A 20,133-nucleotide genomic window follows, 5' to 3' on the forward strand; every position below is an offset into this window, starting at 1 on the left:
CTTTAAGCCCTGTAGACTCCCTTTCTACCAGCGCCGGTCATGCTCCGCCTCTCATCAATTCGACCAACCCGAACCCCCCTTGCCCAAGTTCTGTGCCATCGGGCTGCCACTCCCCCTGAATACACTTTAGACCCCAGAGACACGTTTCTTGATGCTAGTGATGGGATTTCCTTCACGGAATAAATAAAGGCCTATGTATCCCAAGGTTGTTGGTCTGCTTAACATTGCGCATTAAAAAAACAAATAATAATAATGAAACAGAAACAACAACAAAACCCTTTAGTCTCCTATTTTATTGAATGCTTGGTCAGGGACCACGTGCAGATACCGTCACGGACCATCGGTGGCCTATGGACCACCAGTTGAAAACCCTGCATCTATAACATAAGTATGTATGACTATATTTTTGGGCAAGGTTTCAAGGATCACCATTCACTTACTCTTGCAAAATCCAGCCTGACTCTGAAAGAGTCTATCAGTTATAGCTCAGTGATTCTCAACCTTTTCAATTTGAAGGACCCCTGTGTGATAGGCATTAAGCCACAGACCCATGTGCGAGTCTATGCTCATGGCCTTTCTTTCCAGTAGCTATTGTGTTTCAGACCATGTACGTTTAGTTGTTTTCATCTGGTACGTTGTGCAGTGAGTGGAGACGCTTACCAGGATAGTTTTTTCCCCCTCCATTGTTGAGACACTAGTGTCTACAACATCTTTGACAATTTGCAGTTCTTCTCACATTGTTTACAGTGGAAGAGATCTCCATTTATGGACATGAAAGGCAGTAGAAAAGTTTTTGTCCAGTGTGGATACGCTGGTGTATCCTCAAAGTGCTTAACTCACTGAAACATTTCTCACACTGTTTTCAGTGGAAAGGTTTTTGTCCAGTGTGGACACGCTGGTCTGGTGCGACTCTAGGTGACCTAAATCAATGAACTCTTGTCACAATGTTTACATTGGAAAGTTTTTTCTCCAGTGTGGACAAGCCGGTGTCTCTTCAAAGTATTAACTCACTGAAACTCTTGTCGCACTGTTTACACTGAAAAGTCTTTTTTCCAGAGTGGACATTCAAGTGTTTCTTCAGATTTCCTATCTGACTAAAACTCTTACAACACTGTTTACAGAGGAAAGGCTTTTCTCCAGTGTGGATACGCTGGTGTCTCTTCAGATTATGTAACCAATTGAAACTCTTGTCACACTGTTTACAGTGGAAAGGCTTTTCTCCAGTATGGATACGCTGGTGCTGCTTCAGGTCACCTAACGCACTGAAACTCTTGTCACAATTTTTACAGTGGAAAGGCTTTTCTCCAGTATGGAAACGCAGGTGTGTCTTCAAAGAACCTGACGTACTGAAACTCTTACCACACTGTTTACAGTGGAAATGCTTTTCTCCAGTATGGATACACAGGTGTTTCTTCAAATTACCTGATGTACTGTAACTCTTGTCACAATTTTTACAGTGGAAAGGCTTTTCTCCAGTGTGGAAATGCTGGTGCTGCTTCAGGTGACCTAACCGACTGAAACTCTTGTCACAATCTTTACAGTGGAAAGGCTTTTCTCCAGTGTGGATATGCAGGTGTGTCTTCAAAGTACCTGACGTACTGAAACTCTTACCACACTGTTTACATATGTGGTTCTCCTTCCTGTATAAGTCATCAGATCTATCTTTGATTCCCCTGGCTGAGTTAAAGTCTTGGTAAGATCTTGGTTCATCAGTTCCAGCTCCTTTTCTCTGGCTGGTTATAGAGCTGGCAATTTGAACGGCCGCTGGTTCTTCATCACAGCTGCTACAATCCTTGGACTTTGATGTGGAAGGAAATATTTGTTCTCTTTCGGCTTGGAGATTTGTCCTCATCTTCGCTCACTCGTCTCTCTCTCTTCTTTATAGATCTGTCTTTTTACTCGGGCTGTCTCAGTATATTGTCTTGACTACATACACTATGTGTCTTGGACACAGACACATTTGAAGTCTATTGGCTTTCATGGGCTAGGAATATTTGCCCTCATATAGTCTCAAACTCCTTAGTTTTTAACTTGAAGTAACAATTTCTCCTTGATGTACTGTTCTTATATAGCATATGTTGAGCGGAGTTCTGGTCTGATGTCACACACAACACAAACTGTTGCTAAGCATTCCAAACTGCTGATTTGCGCAGGCGTCATTGCAATTAATTAATGTGTCACTGTATATTTGGAGGTTGGACATCTCGGAGGTGGAGTCGTGATGTGAGTGTGTGGGAAAATGTGCAAAATCTCGTTGAGCGATCTGTTTGACCTATCGGTTGTCCAGAACCACTGTGCGACAATATAACTCCATGTATGGACAAAGCAAAACGGGGAGGGAGGAGAGGAGCCGAGAGGAGAGGAGAGGCCAGAGAGGCCGGACTTCGCATGACGTGTGTGCAGAGCTATAATTAGGCCAGGTCGCCGTCATGGTTCAGAAGTATCTCTTACAGAGCCATGCCACGGAAAAGAAGACTATCTCTGGGCCGTCGGACCCGAAACGCCAAGTGCAAGTGTTTCCGTCGTGCAGGAGAACATCTAAACGCAACATCTAGGGCCTATATGTGCCTAGATGTGGGTTTGCGGCCCTCACATCTGGTTTAAAACTCTGGCAGACATGTTAATGCCACTGACGGTGTGTCCATGTTTGTCTGTTTGTCTGTCTGTCTGTTCGTACAGCTAATCTCGCACACTGCTGAACCAAACTTGAGCAAACTGGCTTGGTCTTGTGTTTCTTCTCGGTTGTCGTGTCATGCTCCGCCTCTCATCAATTCGACCAACCCGACCAAACTCTTACCACACTGTTTACAGTGGAAAGGCTTTTCTCCAGTGTGGATACGCAGGTCTGTCTTCAAATTACCTGACGTACTGAAACTCTTACCACACTGTTTACAGAGGAAAGGCTTTTCTCCAGTGTGGATACGCTAGTGTCTCTTCAGATTACTGAAACTCTTACCACACTGTTTACATATGTGGTTTGCTTTCCTGTATAAGTCATCAGATCTATCTTTACTTCTCCTGGCTGAGTCAAAGTCTTGGTAAGATCTTGATTCATCAGTTCCATCTCCTTTTCTCTGGTTGGTTATAGAGCCTGCAATTCGAACGGCCGCAGGTTCTTCATCACAGCTGCTGAAATCCTTGGATGGAAATATTTGTTCTCTTTCGGCTTGGAGATTTGTCTTCATCTTCTCTTCGCTCACTTGTCTCTCTCTCTCCTTTATGAATCTATCTTTTTACTCGGGCTGTCTCAGTATTTTGTCCTTGACTACACTATGTGTCATGGACACAGACAAATTTGAAGTCTATTGCCTTTTATGGGGCAGGAAAGATGTCCCTCTTACAGTCTCTCTCAAACTCCTCAGTCTTTAACTTAGTTATCCATCTATTTTATCCCTTCTTTTTTTTAACTCAGAACACCTCAATAGATTATGTTTGAAGTAATAATTTCTCATTGATTTACTGTTCTTATATAGCATGTTGAGCAGATTTCTGGTCTGATGTCACACAAAACACAAACTGTGTTTTGCATTCCAAACTGCTGATTTGCGCAGGCCTCATTGCAATGAATTAATTTGTCATTGTATACTTGGAGGTTGGACATCTTGGAGGTGGAGTCGTGATGTCAGTGTGTGGGAAAACGTTGTCGACGGGACTCATCTATCCAGAAATATGCAAACTATCGTTGAGCATTCTGTTTGACCTATCGGTTGTCCATAACCACTGTAGCGACAATAGAACTCCATGTATGGACATTCCTGAATAATTAATTAAGAATTATTATCTCTATGTGAACCGTACACTGACATCATATTGATGTCATCAGGGATCCCCTTATATGGAAATGAAATTACTTATACAGAGGAAGAGATCTCCATATATGGACATGAAAAGCAGATGGAGGGGTACAATGTCTGACAACAGGATCAAAAGGGTACAGAGTGTATTTCATTATCAGAGGGGAATACGTTCCCAACAGGCATCGTTCCCTGCGGGCACCGATCGGTTATTTGTAAACAAATAATTTGTACTGTGTGTACTATGCCACTGACGGTGTGTCCGTGTTTGTTTGTCTGTCTGTTTCTGTTCTGTTACAGTTGTTTATTTAATGTTTGTGTTTTGTTTTGAAAAGATGTAAATTAATTGTTTTCTATTGCAGGTAGTATCTCTTTAAGAAAGGCAGGAAGTGGGTCAGGGTTATCATGTGACTCACATGTCATGTGACTTCAATCAGGAAGTGCACCAGTTTCATGACACATGCAGACTAGAGCTACTGTGTTTTGTATCTGTAAACCTCTGCTCAAATATTTTCTCTATCGTAGCATCGTTGGTATCTATTGTCATCTCTTGTTCTAGTCTATGATTGTAGTTCACAATTTATTTGTATGGAAAGTACGTTTTGCAAAGTTTGATGTAAAAGCCTGTCAAGTAATTCTTGGTTGAATATTTTGCCTACCTGTTCATCTCAGATCAAATTACTTACCTACCTGCTGTAAAGTTGTTTTTACTCACCTGTGATTATGTAGTCATTGTACTGATGCAGGAAGTTCTGTTTGTAATATTATTTATGTAACAGTAGTGTTGAGGCCTTCAGGCCACAGAAGTAATTTGTAGTTTAATTGTGATAGTGATTCCAATTGTTTGATTGATCATTATTTTGCAATGCATAACCTCCTGTGAGTGAGTAGTGGTCTATAATGTATTACCCTAACAGGTCAGCTGATCCACGTTAGGATTAATCTGAAATGCAAATTTTTGGGGAATATAGGACCTAACCTAAACCTAACCCTAACCATAACCTTAGTGGGGGAACATAGGTCCGGGGAACATAGGTATGACCCCTGCTACTGTATATAAAATGTGTATATTACTCGTTCATTATGGTTCATGTTCAAATAGCTCAATCCAAAATATAATGCTGTAGGCCTAAGTGTTAGGCTGTATCTACGCACCTGCTTGTAATTAATGCTTAAACATAATTATGACCGGTATTTTTTATCAGATGTCTGATCAATTTGAATCATTCCGGACATTGGGACCAGCAGATTACAATCCTATAGCGCGACCCCTGGTATAGACCACATTGCTTAGCAGAGTTCAGTGATGCAAATGCATGCCAAGTTGATCAACAGATTGTATTATTCTCCAATGTAATAACAGTACTGAAATGAAGGCTATAAGGGCAATAATGGGAGCCCTTTTTTTTAAGTAACTAAAAAGTTACTTTTCACAGTAATGCATTACCTTTTGGTGTAAGTAACTAGTACTTAACTGAGTTACTTTTAAATGAAGTAACTAGTAATGGTAACTAGTTACTGGTTAGCACAACACTGCAGGTATGTCACATTAAAAGGACATTATCAAACAAATGGGACACTTTATTAGAACACAAAAAATCGCTACAGCGTCAGTAGTCAACCAGTGAAATTATGGTATTTTACGATGCCTCTCATAGCGATTGCATTGACAGTACATCGTTCTAACGGACCTTCCGTAGGTGCACTGTTTTAATTGTGGGCGTGAATGTTGTAGTCCCCGGGTGTCCCTATAGACGAGGACCCAAAAACACAGCCAATCACGGCTAGGGCGTAAAAGGAATCGACAAATTAGGAGTAGGGAACGATTCCCCATGGGCAGAGGCTGGACCTGTCAATCTGCAACACTGCCTGCTTTCAATCAGCCACTTCACACTCATACCAGCAATCAATCAGCACCACACCCAGCTCTCCACCATTCTCACAGCACACCATTCTCCACCAAGGAACACAAGAATAAACAATAACACAAGATACAAATAATACAAACATATTCCAACCAATCATAAATATACCAAATTATAACTAAATACAAATATGTAATAATTAATACAAATACAAAATATGGCTGGCCGTAACAGTCATACACAAGGACAAATTAACTTTTTTTGTGCTGTAAATTGAGTACCACTTAAACACTCTATACTTGATAATACAGACCTGTAAAGAGCACATTTGGTACGCTCTTATGTCATTCTACACAAATTGATTTGCCAAAAATCAGTTAATGGTTATTTTGTATTAAAACAATATTGTATTTACAAGCTACTGTAAAGAGGGCACGACCGCACGACATGTTACATTGTACGTTATGTTTATTTCAGTTTTTACTCCATGACCTGTAAAGAACAAGTCTTATGTCACGATTCTGTCATTATTTCTATGGGAAGTGGAGTTTAGCTCGATGTTGAGCTGAAGTTCAGAATACACTTTGGCAGGAACAGTACAATTATTGTTCCCTGTCACAAGCAACAGCTGTATATCTGTTAACATCTTTTAAAAAGTTGTTTTCATGCCCCTTTAAGATGGACGATGAACTTGGCTTTTTGAATGGATGTGTGCAACTATTACAACGTTAACAGCGTGCATTTGAGTCTTTTTTTGGGGCATCATACAGTTGGCAGACAATTAACATACAAGGTAAACAGGAACATACCCAATATTGATCCCTGCAGGGGTGCCAGTGGAGAGGCCGTGAGCAGGAGACTAATGGTTATTGACTATGGCAATTTGAGATTGATTAGAAAGATAGGACCATATCCACCTAAGGGCATCTGCAGAGAGATTGAAGGCAGATAGCTTAGAGCAGGGATGGGCAACTGGCGACCCGCTTTTGTATGTTTATTTCGAATATGTTAATAAAAAACAGAAGTATTTTCTTTTGCGCTTTCGAACTCACAAAGAAAAACAAAGTAATCTAAACATATCCAAAATGGTGAACTATTAACATGCGACTTTCCATGATCCATTTTAATTACAACAGTCCACCAGTAGAGCGCACTCTCGTTTATTTCAATAGTAATCTGAGTTCCCAGAAGTTTTTGCCAGCTCTCGCATACAAACGGGAGGGGCGAGGAAACTTCTGGGCCAGAGCCCTGGTATTTGTGGACGGGATGTAACTTACGCTCAGAATCTGAGCGGACACGCCTCTTACCGGTCTGAGAGCTGTGCACCTCGTCTAAACAGTCCGACGAGAGGCAAACAGCAGTACACAACAATGGCGGCCGCAATTTCTCAAGGAGAAATTGCTTCGCGTCGCTAATAATTTCATTTATAAAGACAGGATTATTCCCTCAGCCCTCTCTACCAAGCTTCGGGTGTGTAGTTCCCATTTTGTTGATGACTGCTTCACCAACTTAGTGCAAGTCAATATGGGATTTGCAAACAGGAAAGTACTGAAGCCAGGTTCTATTCCGACGATTTATTCTGGAGACACAGAAAGCAGCACCTCAGGAGCGATACCGGTAAGTTAAAACATTCGCCAGCCCCAATAAAATGACTTAGGAGCATGAATCGGTTTGACATAGCCTTGTGTCTGTGACCTCCCCCACTGTTTAGTTGTGGGATTTAGTTCAGCGTCGATAAGATCGCTTCTGAACATCGTATGGAAAATGTAACGGTAGTCGCGGTAACCTACAGGCGTCTGTTGTTACGACGGTGTGAAGAAATTAATGGATGGGTTGAAACAACCTTTTAAACCGGGGTTTTGTGCCGGTCTGCGTTGAATTCAACGTGCAGAGACAGTGCTGGTCGTGAACGCGCATGGCCGTTTAACATGGCGCAGAGTTCGATCAGGGACGAGCCTCCATGTTAATTCAACGCAGGCTGCCAACAAACTGGTTTTAAACGGTTGTTTGAGCCCATCGATGTGTTGTTTCACGCCGTCGGAACAACAGACATATATAGGTTACGGACCTAGCTTTAGATTTTTCATACGATGTTCAGAAGGTAAAAATGTGACATTAAATCGGCAGAACATACCGACGCGGGGACCAACTCGAGTCATACAGTCTCAGCCAACGTTAGGGTCGCCAGAGCTAGTTCAGTTGGATTAGATACCCATAAGTGATTGTTTGTCAATATATTAAAAAAGAAACAAATTATCTGTGCCTCTGCAAACAGAAGTGTATTATCAAGGTGGAAATGGCTCTGATGAATACATTATGAGAGCATCTAGTTAGACATTTTATATGCATATGCCTACTGTAATACTGTAGCTTATATTTCCATTTTCTAGTAAGGGGATGTATGGAAAGAATATAGCCCATTTAAATGGGAATGTCAGGTTGAAGGAATACACATGCATTATTATTGTAATGATAGTAAAATGTGTGCAGTGATGCAATAAATAATGTCACTGATGTAATGGATACCATAGTCATTGTTAGATAAAGTTCTACTTGGTTCACCAGATTCAGATTCAGGTTCAAACATATAGGGCTGTATTTGTCCAATTTGTCCCCCCTCTGCCATTTTGTAAACAAATGGGCAGAATCATGGGCAGTCCTTTTGTGATAAGGGGGAGGGACTAGGACAGGTGGGTGGTCTTATAGGAGGAGGCGGAGGGACTGGATTAGATGGGTGGTGCTAAGTGAAACCAGGTATACATAATGAACTGGTGGGTGTGTCTACATAAAAACAACATTTTAACACTTACTGTACACTTTTTTTTTTTGGACAAAAAATCCTTACATAATAATAATACCTTATGATCAGGTTTTAGGGTTGAAAAATATCATGGCACCCCATCTTTAAATTAACATTGATTTTACAATATAAATTGGGGTCCCAGAGAAATGGCATTAAATGGGGGTCTGTAGCCCAATGCATGTCAAACTGGGGGTCCTTGAAATTAAAATGGTTGAAAATCACTGCTAGAGCCATAAAAATCTTCTCTTATGGGGGTCCGCGGGCTAATAAGTGTCAATTTGGGGGTCCTTGACATGAAAACGTTTGAGAACCACTGGTTAAGAGAGGAGGAAAAATGTGATTGACGGTGCCAAAGGCTTTCCGAAACTCTAAAAGCACAGCCCCAACAACAATACCCTTATCCAATGAAGACATAGCCTCGTTCTACAGGAGTTTCTTTTTTAGTTTTGCTAAAAATAAAAGCCTGGACCAGCGAGTCGGTGTTCCGGGCATAGGAAGTGTTTAATTTCCCCAACCAACCAGAGTGCAGTGGGCGTCGCTCCAAATGTTGTGTTGACGGGGCGGGGGCTGACGGACAGATCAGTGAACCAATGGGATCACACACATTCTCTCTCCGGAGATGTTAAACCCGCCCCTCTATGCCAGATATGAGCCACGCTAGGGCAGTCTAATGAAGACATAACCGTCTTTATACAGAAGCAATTAGCCGTCTCTGTAGAGTGGTTGGCTCTATATCTGAACTGTGGGGTAGGAGCAGAGGAAAAGCTGCTGTTGTTTTTCTGGAAGTAATTTGCTCTGCTACCCATCTGTCTGCTACCATCAGTGGTGGACAGTAACACTGTACATTTAATGTATTACTGAACTTACAGTAAGTACTTTTTTTTAGGACAGAATGTGTACTTTACTTACTGTAGAGGTGCTATTTTCCTTATGGAAAATCTTTGATTTTTTCAATTTCTAAATGTTAATGCTGCAATTGATATTCAAAAGAAACTGCATTTGTAATTTGTATCTTTTTAATGCTTATGTTTTGTTTTAAAGCATGCTTTTGCTTAAAGTTATACAGTGCAGGTCCACAAATAACGATTTTTAGCAGCCTCTGCTGGTCATTACCGTCACTGCAGGCTGTTCTTTTATTCCTCTGTTACCCAGAATTCCATTTGTTTTCACCGGAAGACGGAAGCGTTTCAAAAAGCGTTCTTTTAATTGTTTTATACGATCTGCGGATTGTTTCTCTTAGCCAGTGGAGCTTTAATTACAGTGAGCTGTGTTTTCTTTTTCTGTTTTTTTTCGATCTTCAAATCATACAATCTCTTAAAATCAGCTTGAGTTTCCCTTTTGTTATTAGCGCGGTAGTTCCTGGCCAAACAGGAAACCGGTGCGGTAGTTCCTGGCCAAACAGGAAACCGGTGCATTTCCGCTTCCGTTTTCCGGCTACATGACGTAATTTTCGCTATCACCGTTCAATAGAAAATATATGTATAAAAGGCTTTCGGGGGTGAAATTCATGGAGTGGGTGTTGTGAAACTTTTGCCACTCACAAAAGATATACAATTTAACTTTAGTTTTGTTGAAAAAGTTACCTAGTATTACTTTAAGTATTTTTAAAAGCAAGTACTCCATTACTTTAACTCAAGTAAAAATTTGGCTGAGCAACTTAAGGGTTAGGTAGAGTAATATTTGACTAGGAGTATCTATACTTTGACTCAAGTACTGGGGTCCTACTTTATCCACCACTAATATGTCTGTAGTTGCAGGAGGTAAGAGAGTTGCAAGAAAAAGAAGAAAAAAAACTGCTGTTGCAATAACTGTTTTCCTAGCAATGTGGGAAAACTCCCTGAAGGATTGATTTAATATCTTATGTAAGAGGAGAGACTAATGGTGTACTTTAGATCGTTACGCCTGGCAATACCCATCTCATACACATCCCTTTGATTTTGACGTTTTAAAAAACATTGATTATTCTAAGCACATATGCCTCCAGAATACAATAGCTCTCATGTGGAAGGGTGATACATCCAATATCCAATCTGACTCACAGAGAGGCTCTCTGATGCTGAGGTTTTGTGAAGCCAAGTTTCAGAGAGACTGGAAATCCGTCCAGGAATCCTGTAACAGGTTTTAAAGCGATAGTTCACCCCCCAAAAAATATGTTTTTTTTATCGATTAGTCACCCCATGGAGACTTGAATTCATGGATATATTTTTTTTGTCGCATTTCTAAGCCAATAATTTGATGACCGGTAGGCAGTGGTTCCGGTTGGAGATGCAAAGGAGACTCTTTGTGTCTCCTACCGGAACCGCTGTCGGTCATCAAATTATTGGCTTAGGAATGCGACAAAAACTAAAAAAATATCCATGAATTCAAGTCTCCATGGGGTGACTAATCCATAGAAAAAAAACGTAATTTGGGGGTGAACTATCCCTTTAACAACTGGCATCCTATATCTCGCCAGAACAATTTGGCGAAAATAGACATTCTATGTGCACTAGTTTCACTACACTTTACACTAAGATTAGCCTGGGATCAACACCATTTTCTGGTTTCTGATCCGGTCAGGCGGCCGGAACCCGCACAAGCCGGAAACCACGGGGGTCTGTGTATCACCCCAAAATAATTCCTCGCGATCAAGGGCATTTTAATTTTAGGGCCTACCCAATTACACCAATGATGTGGCGTAGTTTAGCTTGTACAAATAGTTTGTTTGGTATATCCATCCTTTATTCCAACTTGTAGCGACTGGCGAGACTAAACTAGTAGTTATACTCGATTTAGCATTTAAATGCTAACAGGGGGAACCAAAACAAAGTGGCACTGAAAAAAACGGAACCTCAATGATTTTTTTTTCACTAGGCGTGGCTTAGACCGGATCACCACGAGCCATTTAATAACAAATACCAGGCATTCGTCCGAGGTGGAAAGTCTGGTGACGCGAGGTTGCACTAACACAGATTCTCACATTATCACTACATTATAGTTAACCACACACACACACACACACACACACACACACACACACACACACACACACACACACACACACACACACACACACACACACAAAGCAAGTCGGGACATTTAAAACATTTTACTACTGCACCTCCAAACAAGCAGTCATGTCCGGGGGGGGGGGGGGGGGGGGGGAGTACTTAGGGTAGTAAACCCAGCAGTATTATGCGCCTTAATTTGAAACGCATGTCATGGAAGTGACGTCACTGCGACCTAGCTCTAATGGTGCCGAGTGAGTGACATGTGGGCTGATGAGTCACAGGCGTGTTGTTGGTCCAACGTAATTACCATGGAAACGACCAATAACGGTCCCCTATTATCTATCCATCCGTAGCAGTTGCCCTAGCCGTGACGACCAATAAGCAGTCTTATTATGCAAAAGGTTAAAATGTGATTTAGACAGATGCTACATTCATTTGTTGACCTGGCATCCTATAGTTTATATTGTTCCAATTTACAAGTTTGTTTGTTTGTTTGTTTGTTTATTAATTAATTAATGTATTAATATATTTACTTACTTACTTACCTACTTATTAATGTAATTATTAGTTTATGTATTTATTCATTCATTAATTCATTCATTATTTAGACTGATGCTAGGTTCTTAGTTTACCTGTGATCCTAGGTTACTGATGCACTACACTGTCTCTGCATTTGATCTATGTGTTTACCTTGCTTACTGTAAGTTGCTCTGTATAAAGAGCGTCTGCTAAATGCCTACAATTGTATCCACCTGTTAGACCTGGCCACTGCAGATGCACGTGTACACACGCACACATGCATGCACACACGTATGCACAAGAACGGTATGAGAGAGGAGCTGGATATGGTTTGATTCTGATTTGATTTATTTATTTGATGTGGACATCACAAATACATTGGACGAACCAGATGTTTTGCTTACAGTGTATACACAAGTGCTAATTTTCAACACCTGTCCACAAGAAGCTCCTCTAATGTACAGTAGCGCCAATCTATAACCCAATCAGGTAAACGATACGAAATAGGATACATTGCAGGTACAATATACTAACATTTATCAGAACAACCCAACATTGCTTGTGAAAACAAAAAAGACAATCATTCAGATAACCAATCAGTAACTATACATGTGAGCACAGTTGATTTGATTTCAACCATAATTTGAGTCCTCTGTAACACATTACCATCCGTCTCTAGATTTAGAACCGTAGGCAAAGAGTTCCAAAGGGTTGCCCCCTTAACTGAGAAATACCATAATACCATATAATATGTGTGCCAGAGATGTCCACAAGTCTCTGAGCTTGAGTCCGAGTCGAGTCTCGAGTCTTTGGCCTCGAGTCCGAGTCGAGTCTCGAGTCTTTGAGGGTCGAGTCCGAGTCGAGTCTCGAGTCTTTAGCCACGAGTCCAAGTCAAGTCTCAATTCTCTTAAAAATTAATGTTTTTTTGGGGGTGGGGGGTTCTTTTCTTAATTTATTTAACTATTTATTTATACGATGTAGCCTAAGGCTGAAATACAGTTATAATGGTCCACACACCCAACCCGAAATGAAAAATGCACAGAATGAATGTTTATCAGAATAGTAGGATACATTCATTTAGGCTCCTTTGCGTCTCATAGCGCAGCTCAACTGTGGAAGGCACAGGCTCACACGCCTGACCAAGGCTACTGCTGCTAGTTAGTCTATTATGTTTTATTAAGGGAGATTCACATGTCAACATGTTTGCTCTTGAGCTTAACGAGAACGCTCCTACAGCCACGGACATCCCCTGACCGACCCCTGGGCGGTACACAGTCACATAGGCTACAGTAGCATATGGCTATAAATTGGCCAGTTTCAGAAAAGGCACTATGTAGTATTGGCTGTTTTTAACGTTCCATTTCAACCATTCTAATAGATTCCAGGGGTATATAAACATCTCTGAAGTAGCTCCATTTAGTTTCCTCTGAAGTGACGCAGTATTGTTGGCAAAGTGCAACTTTTTCATCATCCACCTTTGTAGACTAGGTCAGTTTTCCAAAAATCTTAACCCCGAAGGCAAATTGTGTTAATTTATGACACACATGTTTTTTAGGGGTACTAAGGTGTGCTGAATCCAAATCTGCTGTGTGTCAAGCTCAAAAATGGCCGCTAAGCCCTCAAAATGGACCATTTAAAGATGGCGGCCACCACTATGCTGAAACATAATAAAACACTATATGTTTGATTAAACAAGGTAGAAAATAGACTGAAATGTGCTTTTTTATGTTTACATATATGGGGAATACAATGAAATATTCTGATATAAGATCAATTGTGAAGGAACCACTTTTATATAATTTATATTGTGAAAATTGGCCTCTTTGGTAATGAAGAATGTTTTTTTCTTTTCCTTTTTTTTGGGTTGTTAATGAATAATTGCTTTAAGATGTACAATTGCCTTAATTTGTGTTTCTGACTTGTATTTGCAGGCAGCAGACACATGGACTTAGTCCCAGTCATCCTCAGTGTTCTGGCAGGTGTTGCCAAGTTTCTTGCAATTACACGCTTCAATGCACTCCATACGTACTTTCCTGCAGCCACAGCGTTGGCTGAGACATCCCTTTGTGCAACTGCATGACGTGATCTCCCTGCATGCTTTTGGCATAGGTGGCAGAGAAAGCAGCCGTGGCACGAACTGACCATTCAGGTGCATCCATCCCATTTCGGTCACTGGAGGAAGATCAGGATGTGGCAAGTGAGCTTGGTTCCAGACAAGAGCTTGATAGTGGGAACGCATGATGTGAAACTTTGCTGCATCTGAGGTTGGTGGCAGAGTCTCTTGTGCACGACCTATACAAAACAACTTGACTCTTGCTTCATTGCATGTATCAACTTCAGGCACACCGTATATCTTACAGATGAATTTCTCTGTTGACCTCGCTATGTCTACTGTGAGAGGGCCTTTTCCAAGCCCAATGAGATCTGTGTGATGTTGCTGGAACACCTGCAGGGCTGTTTTCTTACTGTGGCCACTGAACTGAGACACGCTGTCACAGCCAGTGACAGCATGGAAGGCAAGTAGTGTGTCAACTTGATCAGCAGAAAGCAACGTGCGAATTTCATGTACTGGAAGAGAGACTTCAAGATCTGGATCCGATGACTTGACAGTGGTCACTTCGGCAAACCCCCCTGATACAATGATGGTTAGATTATTTGGGCTGTGTTTAATCAGATGGTTTGAAAGCAATAGAGCAAGGTCTGCTTTATTTTCCTCAAGTGCCATGAAGCTAGACCAGTCTGGTGGAAGAGGAACGGACTCGTTCTCTATTTTACGACGTATTGGTCGGTGGCGCTGCTTGCGTTTAATCCTTGTGCCTGCTTTGATCGTTAGCTCTTGATACCTGTCAAAGACTACATCAATCCTCTGGCAGTTTTCTCCCATTTTAAGAACAGCTCCAGCAAACATGTTGGCATATTCACCAAATGTTCTAATGCCAGGTTGCATTCCTAGTGCCATCACGAGTGCATGGCCATCAATGAGCAGGCAGCTGGAATCATCAAGTGTAACTTTTGCAGTTATGCAGAATGTTCCTATCCACTTTGATAGTGTTTTGCTTGCCCTTGGAAAGTTGCTCAACTTCATATAAAGAGGCAAATGTATTGGCCTTATTCTTTCGAATAGGTGATTTCAGAGCCAGGTGCTGGTCACTATCTGGAGGCTCATATAGACGTTTCTCGACTTGTCCAAGTTCTTCTGCATTAAGCAGAGATTCCTGAATCTCAGATGTGACTACCTTGTTGATCATGTTTTTCAATGTGTCTCCACCATCTTGAAACACACACCATGCTGTTTCAATGACACAACTATCCTGCCTTCATCAGAGTCGTCTTTCTCCATTCTTTTTGCCAGACCCAGGGGGTCGGCCTACATGAGGCTTTGTCGGTCGGTCTGTCCCTCTTTTCCTACCCAGCCATTCAGATGTCGCATGACGTCACCTCGACGTCACCTTTAGTATTTAACCACTAGGGGTCTGGCACATCCAGGTCTCCTGGTCTAGTTTTTGTGCACTCATTGTGTGTGTACTCATCATCTTCATTGCCTGATGTCATTCCTAGCAAAGCTGATGTCTGAGAAACTATGTCTGTCCTCAGATTATATGACAATGTCCATCTACTCACTGCAGACGCTATTCTGGTATTTGTGTGTGTGTGTGTGTGTGTGTGTGTGTGTGTGTGTGTGTGTGTGTGTGTGTGTGTGTGTGTGTGTGTGTACACACAATTGTATTGTGGACAGTCGTTTCTCTTTGGAGCGGATAAAGTTGGTTGGAACAATATTCACCAATAAATGACAATTTTCACAATATATGAGTTTTAAGCAGTTTCCTCACACTTGATTTCAAATCAAAATATCTAATGAAAAACCTGAAAAAAATCTGAAAACCTATTAAAAAAAAAAAAAATCAAGTTTCTACCTTGTTTAGTCAAAAAGATGCTTTGTAATATATTACAGCATAGTGGCGGCCGCCATCTTTAAATGGTCAATTTTGAGGGCTTAGCGGCCATTTTTGAGCTTGACACACAGCAGATTTGGATTCAGCACACCTTAATACCCCTAAAAAACATGTGTGTCATAAATTAACACGATTTGCCTTCAGCACTTTAAATAAGCACATTTTCTGAAATCCTGCCTAGTCTATTGTGCAATAATCCCGAACAGAGCTACAATATTGTGACAACTGCCAGCTATAATCTAGTAGGCTACTATAAGTTTACATTAATCATAGCCTCTCAAACCCAGATACATTGCTATGACACGCAATGTGCGTCGCCTACCTAAAAGAACATACAAGCTATCAACGCACCGCGTCATGGCGTGTCGACAGCTTACAGATCTGTTATTTTGGGCAGCATTTAACAATGAGGCGCGACGGATACAACACTAAGCATTTTGGAAACCAAATAAGGCTGTAAAGCCTGTAAAATTACGTGGTCAACAACATAGACATGTAACTTGCTTGTAGCTTACTTTAATGCAGTGAACAGGAACGTAGCGTTTACCGTCTTTAAGTGTTGAATATTCACCCAGCTGGGTTTAACGAGACAGCAGTGCAAAATGAAAGTCCGACGTTTCAAAAATGTGCTATCACAGATGATTCAATCATCTTATAAAAAATGTAAGCATATGCCAAGTTAACTGAAGTTGTAAAGCTGATGCTGAGCTAAACATAATTATTTGTACAAGTTTTTATATTTAAACTTTATGTATGATGAAAGGCCGCACACAGCAGCTGTTGTGCTCGCCCCTCGCCATGTAGACTGCAGGCTGCGCGCACCGGAGAGTCCGTTGCGCAGGAGAAGGAAAGGACAACATTGATGTCGGACATTGCATTCATGAATGTGCCTCAAATAAACATAAAATAAAGATGGTTCACGAGTCTTTGAGCTCGAGTCCGAGTCAAGTCTCGAGTCTTTGAGGAGCGAGTCCGAGTCGAGTCTCGAGTCGTGTGTATGGCGACTCGAATGCGACTCGAGTGCGAGTCTTTGACTCGAGTCCCCATCTCTGATGTGTGCATACAATGCATACGGCCCCCCCTCCCCCCCGTTTCTTTTTTTTACGGAGGTGTATTGTCTCCGTTGGGTGGAAACCTCATATGTCCAAAACTGTTACTTTTCACGATTCAAATTAAAAAATAGCAAAAGTAGCAGATCAACAAGCTCAGAGCGCTTCGCGCCGCGTTTCGAGCTTGTGGATCTGCTACTTTTGATGCTTTTGTGTGACACTGTAGTAAAGCAGGGCGTTAATTAATGAAAAAAACACAAACAGTTAAAATATGGAGATAAGAGGTTTCTACCCAACAGCAGCGATATGCAAATGTATTCAAAGTGTCCTTGAGCAATTGACGCTGAACCCCTAACTACTCCCGAAGAGCAGGTTGGTGCCTCGCATGCATGGTTTCCTCCGCCGTCGGTGTGTGAATGGGTGAAAGATGAAAGTACATTGTGAAGCGCTTTGGAGAAAGGCGCCATAGATATGCTCCATTTATACATGCATCATTTACTGCATGTGCACTGCATTTGCATAGAAGCATGTGTCTGCATATTTGCTTAAATTACTGTACAAGTGCAGGTGTGAATGTGCGTATATACTGTATAGATGTGAGCGTGTGCATGTGAGTGTGTGTGTGTGTGTGTGTGTGTGTGTGTGTGTGTGTGTGTGTGTGTGTGTGTGTGTGTGTGTGTGTGTGTGTGTGTGTGTGTGTGTGTGTGTGTGTGTGTGTGTGTGTGTGTGTGTTAGCGGGCCTGGCTCGGAGGGTGTAGTGATGCGACTAGTGCAGTATGCTGGAGAGACGTTGCATGTATAGGGATGTACTGTATGTGACTCTTCATTATTCCAATGAATTGGATTCAGTTCTAAAAGGAGCTGGCTAAACAGATGTGTTGTGCATCTCTTTTTTTCCCCCTTTTTCTTGCGGGGGGCAGGGGGGATGGGACAAAGGTTATGTAATACAATATGTAATATAATATATTCCTCTTGATTCCAAGTAATAAGTATTATAATATGGTTACTTTTTAACCCATTTAGACCTGAAGCCGATTCTAAACCCTGACCTAAGTTTACTGAAAAACTTAAAATAATGTATTAAAAGATTACAACAAATGTATGTTGCTATATACTGTGCATAGCAACAAGAACCCCAAAAGGGGTTCCCGTCCTGAAAGGTATAGTTACAAATAGGGGTTCCCGCCCAAAATGGGTTAAAGGAGTATTATGTAATGTAATGAGTAACATTATTCTCCTGAGTAATATTGCCCATCACAGGCCCTGAACAGTGTTGGTGGCAAGTTTGGAGCGGATCGGAGCAACGGTGCGCCTTGCAGGTCTGCATGTTACGTTTGTGACGTCCGTCCATCGTCCACCGTCGATTTTAATAAAGGATACGTTAGTTATAAACTGCTGTTCTTTTCTGTCTGTGTTCATAACCCAGGTGGTCTGGGGTCAAATGTAAGGGTCAATTTGGTTCCATTTGTACACTCTCAGAGTTATTAGACCTGTAGTGTAGACCAGCGGTTCTCAACCAGTGGTCCGGGGACAGGTGGTCCTTGAGGGGGTTCCAGGTGGTCCCCAGCTAAATGATGGAGAGTTGGTAACCAAATGGACCCTTATAGATCTTTAACTCTTGAGAGTGTAAAATAAAACCAAATGGACCCTTAAAGATCTTTAACTCTTAAGAGTGTAAAATGAAACCAAATGGACCCTTACGAGTTTCATTTTACGCTCTCAAGAGTTAAATTATTGTTAAACATCTGCATTACTTAATGAAAAAAATCGTATTTTGATCAAAGTTTGCCTGTTATCTCTCCTATGGAACCAACATCGATACAGAATGGAATTGTGGCCAAAATCTTATCCAACGATAACAAAATGTCTGAGGTCTGAGAGTCTAAATCTCATTAAATGGTGGTCCGTGGCTCAAATGCCGAATGAATAATGGACCTTGATATGAAAAAGGTTGAAAACCACTTGTACAGGCAGGCAGGCAGGCAGGCAAAATAAATGCTTTACATGTTTGAAAGTGTTATTGGCAAAGATGCTTTTAAGAAACCCATAACATTCCCCCCACAAACACACATGTATTATTCAGTCTTATGCTAGATGTGCTCCTGTTTCTGCTCAACATTGTAACAGGGCCTTTTATTTATAAGGTATATATATTTTACTACTATAGATAGACTATAGTGTGTTTAGCATGAATGTTTAGCAAAATGTCATGATTCTCAAATCATACCCCATCAACCAAGACAGTTAATAATGGAAAATTATATTATTGAGCATTGGAACATACATTTTATTTAATTTTGAATAGGTCCATAATGTTTTCACATAGAATCTCAGTTTATCAGTTTTTAGAACATCTTATGGGGACAGGGCATAGAGTTAAAAATAAGGGACAGAGCCCTCTATGTCTCGTCCGTCAGACTTCAGATATCTTCCCAAATCTCGTGAGAGTGTGATAGAGAAAGGTTGATAACAAAGTTGATTTTCTCCTGATTTGTTTCTCTAAAATAAGCCATTTATAGTATGAAAATCTTGTAAATATTGTGTGTCTTGTGACAATTGGGTCCAATATTTAGTTCAGTGACCATGGAGCTAAAGAATGGTTCAGAAGCTGTGTTCACGCTCACTCTTCCATTGGAATCAATAGACTCCAACCTGCTTCCTGTCTCTTAAAAAGGCGTCCACCTACTGTACGTCACGCAGATACGGGAAGTATCTGCGTGAAGTTACGGGAAGTGACTCTTGCTAATTCCCCTTTGGTTAGGACCTGTTGCAACATAGCAACAGTGGTGGAAAGTAACTAAGTACATTTACTTAAGTACTGTACTTAAGTACAATTTTGAGGTATTTGTACTTTACTTAAGTATTTCCAATTCCCAATACTTTTACTTCTACTCCACTACATCTCAGAGGCAAATATTGTACTTGTACTCCACTACAATTATTTGAAAACTTTAGTTACTAGTTACTTTTCAGATATAAATTATTATATTATAAAACATACATTAACCACTTTAGCCCTATTTTATACCTAGGCTATTTGAAAATAGCCGATCTACAAGCTCACAACGCGTCGCATCGCGACACGTTGTGAGCTTGTAGATCTGCTATTTTCAAACATTTTAGTACTTTTACTTTTGGTACTTTAAGCACATTTTGATGC

This window comes from Gymnoscopelus braueri (assembly GCF_963280865.1).
Source record: "Gymnoscopelus braueri genome assembly, chromosome: 17".
NCBI lineage: Eukaryota > Metazoa > Chordata > Actinopteri > Myctophiformes > Myctophidae > Gymnoscopelus > Gymnoscopelus braueri.